Genomic DNA, 6,522 nt, shown 5'->3' on the forward strand with positions numbered 1-6,522 from the left:
TCAAGTCACTGTTAGTTAATGAGATTAGTTAATGCTTAATGGATCATCAATTAATGAATGTTATCTCAGTTATTTCATACATTCATGTCACTGGATTAGTTGTGAACCAGTTAAAGGGAACAGGGCATTTAAGAGAGTTGCATCTCTCTGAAAGCCAAAATGTAAATGCAGTATTCTCATAACATAAATAAGACGCAGCATTATTCTATGGGTTGCAATGTTGGTGTGTCAGACGGTTGTTCAGACCACCGCTTTGGTCTAGGCTGAAATATCTCAACAACCACTGGGTGGATCCGCACAAAATTCATGGTCCCCGGGCAATGAATGCTAATGACTTTGGTGATAACCTGACTTCTCCACAAGCTTCACCTGAGGTTCACATTTGTGGTTATGAGTGACATATCTAAAAAATTATTGAGTGGATTGTCATGAATTTTGGTATTCATGCCCCCCTCAGGATAATAACTCTGATGACTTTTCAATTAGTGTCATCATCAGGGAAAAATTGCTGTTTGTCCAATATGAACAAATACCTGCAAAGCTAATGACTAAGCTAACATGCTAAACTAAAGTGGCGAACATAGCAAACATTATACCTGCGAAACATCAGTATGTTAGCATTGTCATTGTGACCATGTTAACATGTTGAGCACTGTTGTTCCTTGTTCCTTAGCCTAACAGAGCTGCTAGTTTTGGCTGCAGAGTCGTGTTTTTACTCTCTACTCTAGTTTCCAAGTCAACAACAACGATTACAACTGTCCTTTAATTAAACCATAACTAAAGCAAGCCACTGTTTTTTTGTGTTCATCTCCAATCCCATAGTGCAATACAGAATATACATTGGTGTATTCATTTTCTGCCAAACAAGTTTAACCTTAGGTGCTGTACCTCAGGGAGCATTCACTTACTAATGGGAAAATGACACCTGACCTCAAATACAATCCTAAAACAAAGTGTCAAATGGATGAATTTATTTTTGAGTGTATAAAAAAAAATATATAAACACTAGGTCTGTGTTTCCACCTTGCCCTGCATGACGTGACTAATACTAACAAAAACTGGCCTATGTATGAAGCTAACCGTTGACCCCTTCTTTATGGTACAGTAATATGAACACATACATTAAACAATGCCTGTAGGCTATGAATCATGACTGATAACTTTAAAACAGGTCACAACATTGAGTTGATGTCTAAATGCCCTGCAACCAATAAGTTTGCTTCTGTTCCTTTGAGTCCCGCCAGTCCTCGCTCAGGGTTTTTTCTATATTGAATCTCAAAGTCTAGAGGAGAGATGATTAAGTCTGCTGATCAACTGTGCTACCCAAATGATTGGGGAAGAAAGAAGGCTCTGTATTAGAGTCTCCTTCAGTCCCTATACCTCTCTGCATCTATTTCTCTCTGAGGCCATTATGAGTCGTGGCTCTCTCCCCCATCATTAGATTAACTCCCATGCTTTTCCAGAGTGTGCAGGAAGACCATACTCATTACCCAAGCTGCTCTGCTTTAGCGAGCACACAAAAGCCCCGCTTTCACCTTGTAATTTGAGTCAGATAGGCTCGTCAGGGCAGGAGGCAACAGCGAGATATGGAAGTGCTGCCGCCACTATCTGCAGATACTCGTGTCCTATACCTCCTTGATTACACAGGCGGATTCAGAGTGCACGCTTGGCAGAGGCGATGTTCCTGGGGACATATTAAGCACATTAGTTCCCCTGGCTTCTGCCAATAGTGTACTAAGGCTGGAGGGATTTGGTACACAGTTGTCAAAATGACAAGCAGAAACATTTAGGATAATAGAGTTCTTAATAGAGTAGATGCATAACATTAAGCCATATTCCTGTCACAATGGTGCATTTGGTCCCTTTACAAAAATAACTCTGTGGCCTGGTGGTCCCAGTGGAGCATAAATTGAATGCACACTAGTGTCCCCCGGACAACAAACAGGAAAACAACCTTAATATCAACAAGGATTCAGTCATAAATGTAATCAGGGAGGATATAATAAGATCTCATTTGGTGGCATAGGAAATGGTCAAGCTCATAAAAAGACATAGAAAAGAGCATCCACTGCAGAGTACTGTATATGACTATTATATTGGTCATTTAATTGGTTAACATGATTGGAAATGAATACAAATGATACAATAGAATAACCCTGGTAGCTTGTTTTTTGTGTGTGGCGCTTTTGTGCTGCTGACAGTGTGGGTGTGGATTTCCCTCCAAATAAAGACGTAACAGGTCGTGTACAACACAGAAAACACTTCTTTTTTGTTTTTTTATTTCTGATCTGGCAGCAGAGTAATTTAGCAGTCATTCCAGAGAACCTTAAGTTGGAAACTACTTTTCATTGCTTAAGGGACAGTTGAATAATTATACAGTTACTTTCCTCTCCTGAAGGTTAAACAACAGCTTTATTAAGAGAAGAGGTCATTTCAAGACTGGCTGAAGAGGTGAGGCTTGCTAAGGAAACTGGGTTCAAACAAGGTTGACTATAACATCTGTTACAGTTTTCATGCTCAGGACACAAAGCATACTTTCCATGGCAGCAGGCACACAGCAGGCCTCCAACGAGATGTTGTTATTTGGTTGAATGTAGTTTGTGATGTTGGGTGACCAAACATCAGGACAGCGTCTAATGCCAATGTAAAAATTACATAGAATACTGACAACAGCTGATGTTGATATTTTATTAGTTTTAAGGTGTTGTTAAGTAACCAAAATCCAGCATCTTCCCGATGCCAACGCCATCCTGACATAGAAGACATTATAGACTTGGGTAAAACCCAACATCTGTTAATGTCACAGTGTCAAGTAGCCAACGTTGGGTTTTGATGTCAACCTGATTTTTATTACCAACAAAAGTTTAACGTTTGTTTACAGTCAATGTCTTTCTGATGTTGGATGTATGGTGCCTGCTGGGATAGGTGCCTGAATCTTGGTGACATCCCTATTTGCTGTAAAAATTTAAAACAATTTACAGGACAACTTCAGTCTGTCTGTTTGTTTGGGACAAACAAAGTATGTGATATGTCTTGAGTTCTGCTGTCAAATAGCTGAAGAACATCTAAAGCCACATCTTTTACTGGAGAGAGACCTGCTGTGGTTTGAAGAAGATGGAGGAGGACACACTGGACTGTTTCCACTCATATCGCGAGGATATTTCCCCAGAGAAGCATTCTGGGAACAAGAGAGGGTTAGTTAGTTTGACACTTCAATGCCCATAATAAGCGACAAAGAATCTCATCCAAAACACTTTGTGACTTTAGAATTGAAGTTCTACCTGATATTTTTTGTCAAAAATAGTTTCTTCATGTGACACCAACAAAAGATCATGTAATTGTGCCAAATGTGATGTTTTGAGACCTAGTAAATGATTTTAAAACAGACACTGTAAATGAGACTGTTACAGATGCCAGCTAAGTTGACAAATATTTTTTTAATCAGTTTGAACTCAGTGAAAAGTGGGTTTTTAACATAATTTAAGAAAGACTGTTTGCTAGTTCTCAAACTAAAGTTTGTTGATAACTAACCTCATGCTACCTCTGCCGTGCTGCTAGCTGGGTTTGTGTCTGTTTGGCTTGTAACTTGTGTATACGGACATAAAGTGACGACATTCAAAGCTCAAACTCTCACAGTAATAACTGCAGCTTGATGAAAAGTGAGTCCAGAAGAACAGCAGACAAAGGGACTGCAGCAGAAAGATTGATAAAGATTTTGATATTTTATAATGCAAGAGGGGCGGCACAGTGGTGCAGTGGTTAGAACTGTCACCTCGCAGCAAGAAGGTTCTGGGTTCGAACCTCGGTTGGGGCCTTTCTGTGTGGAGTTTCTCCAGGCACTCCGACTTCCTCAGTCCAAAAACACGCACATTAGGTTAATAGGCAACGCTTAAGTGCCCATAGGTGTGAACGAAAGCATGATTGCTTGTTTGTCTCCATATGTCAGCTGTGCGATAGACTAGTTACCTGTCCAGGGTGTACCCTGCCCCTGCCCAATGTCAGCTGGGGTTGGCTCCAGCACCCCTGCCACCCTATACGGATAAGCAGTATAGATAATGGATGGATGGACAATCAGAGAGTCTGTAGGCTGCCTGTGGTTTTGCTCTGCATGATGTGAAAACAGTGAAGCTCCCTCCAAACCACACATAACACAGATAGAACAATATAATTCTAAGGTCACAACGTGTATAAACTGAAAAGAGCCACTGACATTATTACTTTACTATCCTCTCTGACTTTATCTATTCAGTCATATACAGTCAATATTTGAACACAGCAGGTTAAGCTCCCACAACCATCAAACAACAAGTCCTGTGGACTTCAACTCACCAGCTGTCTGGCCATGGACCTGAGGACACCCTCCACATCTGAAACCCACATCTGTGTGGAGGAGGGAGAGAGGGAGGGAGAGAGGGAGGGAGGGAGGGAGAGTCAGAGGGGGCAATAGGAAAGTGACAAATTAAGTATTTCATCATTTAGAGAGACAGTTTGCAAAGGGGAATTGGCTCCTTTTGATCATAGCAGACCCAGTTCTGAGTGAAAACAGCAGTTTCACATTTTGGTTGATAAAATATTAAACAAGCTCAGGAAAAGTTCAATCTTCAACCAGCCAGATGAGCCAATATATAAACAAATATGTACCAACAAGCTCAGCGTATATTATGCGCTTCTGAAGGTAAAACTTTACTGACTCAAAACAATGGGACTCAAAAGTCAAACAGATAATATGTGCAGCAGTAACTGTTCATCAAGTTTTTTCCTTTCTCTTTTCTTTTTCTTTTTATATTTGTGCAAACATACAAACACTCAAAACACTCAGGAGAGCTATTACACAAGAGCTTCAGCACAGTTAGGAGATAGGAAAAGGAGAACTGCCATTGACTGATCTGCTGGACAATACCCAGAGGCATTGTACATAGAATAGCCTACATAACAGACTGTCTGAATGACTTAGTATTGACTGAACCAGGAGAAAACAATGGACAGCAGCTCTGCGTTCAGTCTGTTTGCGCTGAAATGTGCACGAGCTATAAGAAGGACTGGTCCTAGAAAACAGCATCACAAAATGTTCAGGCCACTAAAAAACTGTCTTACTCTGTGGCTTTGTCTCTTCTCTATGCTCCACTCTCGCACATCCCTCCAGTGCTCTGGCAAACATGCATCAGTTGCCCGGCTGTCTCCCCTCCTAGCCATGATGTCCCCTCCACCAAGCCAGTGTGCTGGGTCACTTCACTGACCACGTCCGCCCCCTCAAGTGTCCAACACAGTTTCCTACAATGTAACTCGACTCTGGTAATTGATACTCTCCAGCACAAAGCTGAACTGTGGGTGGTAACGGTGTGCAGGATCAAAATCATTCTGCTAGAAAGACATAGCTTAGCAGTGTAGATAGATGATGTGGCTGCACTACACTCCCATTATCAGTCCACTGAAAGCTGACAAAATGCACATCTTTAAATCCAGACATCCTTTCACTGCAGTGTTTCCGATTAATGGAAAATGATTCACTGTGTCATTAGAGGATGCCAGTGTGTAGGTTTGGTTACATGTGACAGTCAGAATAATGCAGGTCTCACCTGGTGAACATATTCCTATTAAGTCTGATCTTTAAATGCAGTTCCCCGCTGGAGCCTGCCTACATATCTGTGGAGAAATAAAACACATCATGATTAAATGGGGCATCAGTTTTATTCCAGATATAGTTTCCTCAGTTACAGCTGCAATTGTTATTAGAATGTGGACTGATATTTTATTGAAGTCATACAAAAACTTTTTTGATGTTTTATGTAAATCCTAGAAAATGTCAGAGACACTCGAATTGGACAACATAATAGAAACACTTTACTGTTCTTTCCAATCTAACATCACCAAACGATACAGCCATGAATGTGTCCAAAGACAACACAATGTCAAGAAAATCTGAAGAGAGAGGACAGCACTCCACTGGTCCAGCGGACTCACAAAACTAATGGCACATTTTTCCTGAATTTGTTTACAGAGCTACCAAACAAACTGGGAAGTGTGAAGTCATTCTATCCACTCATTGCACCACTATAACTGTATTGACCATAGTGATGATGATTTCATTATTTAGCCCAGATTTTAAAAGAATCTACTATTCAATTTTCTGTCATTAAGGCACTGAGGAAACACCACTTTAACTAGCTTTATCATTAGATAAAACCTTTCTAATACACTTGCCTGAGTCTTTTTGAGTTTTTGAGTCACAAAATTGAGCAACACCAGACCTTTCAGACTCAGTAGACACAATTTAAGATGTGGCTGGTGGTTCTGGTGACACTACACAATCAGAATGGTTCAGCCCTGTTTCAAAAGAGGAAGGCTTTCAAAGAAAAGATCGCCCTCTGACCAGCTGGTTGAAAAACAAATCAGAGTATCCACAAACTGCAGATCACAGGGTCGACTCTGACATCCCAACCTTCTGTCACGAAAACAGAAACAGTGACCCATGGAACAAGAAAACAGTATCTCTATCATTGTATACCTGAGGTGGATGCCTGG

At 40.8% G+C, this 6,522-nt stretch overlaps 1 long non-coding RNA gene across 1 annotated transcript; it reads right to left on the reverse strand.

Annotated features, from left to right (window-relative positions):
* Positions 1-2,290: 2,290 nt before the first annotated feature.
* Positions 2,291-5,649, reverse strand: LOC111659670 (uncharacterized). Its single transcript, XR_002761088.2, has 3 exons — positions 5,577-5,649; positions 4,330-4,380; positions 2,291-3,178 (listed from the first exon to the last, which is right to left on the reverse strand). It is a non-coding gene; the product is annotated as an uncharacterized LOC111659670 (long non-coding RNA).
* Positions 5,650-6,522: the final 873 nt, after the last annotated feature.

Source organism: Seriola lalandi, unplaced genomic scaffold (assembly GCF_002814215.2).
Source record: "Seriola lalandi dorsalis isolate HSWRI2012SDOR001 ecotype SW California unplaced genomic scaffold, Sedor1 jcf7180002054486, whole genome shotgun sequence".
NCBI lineage: Eukaryota > Metazoa > Chordata > Actinopteri > Carangiformes > Carangidae > Seriola > Seriola lalandi.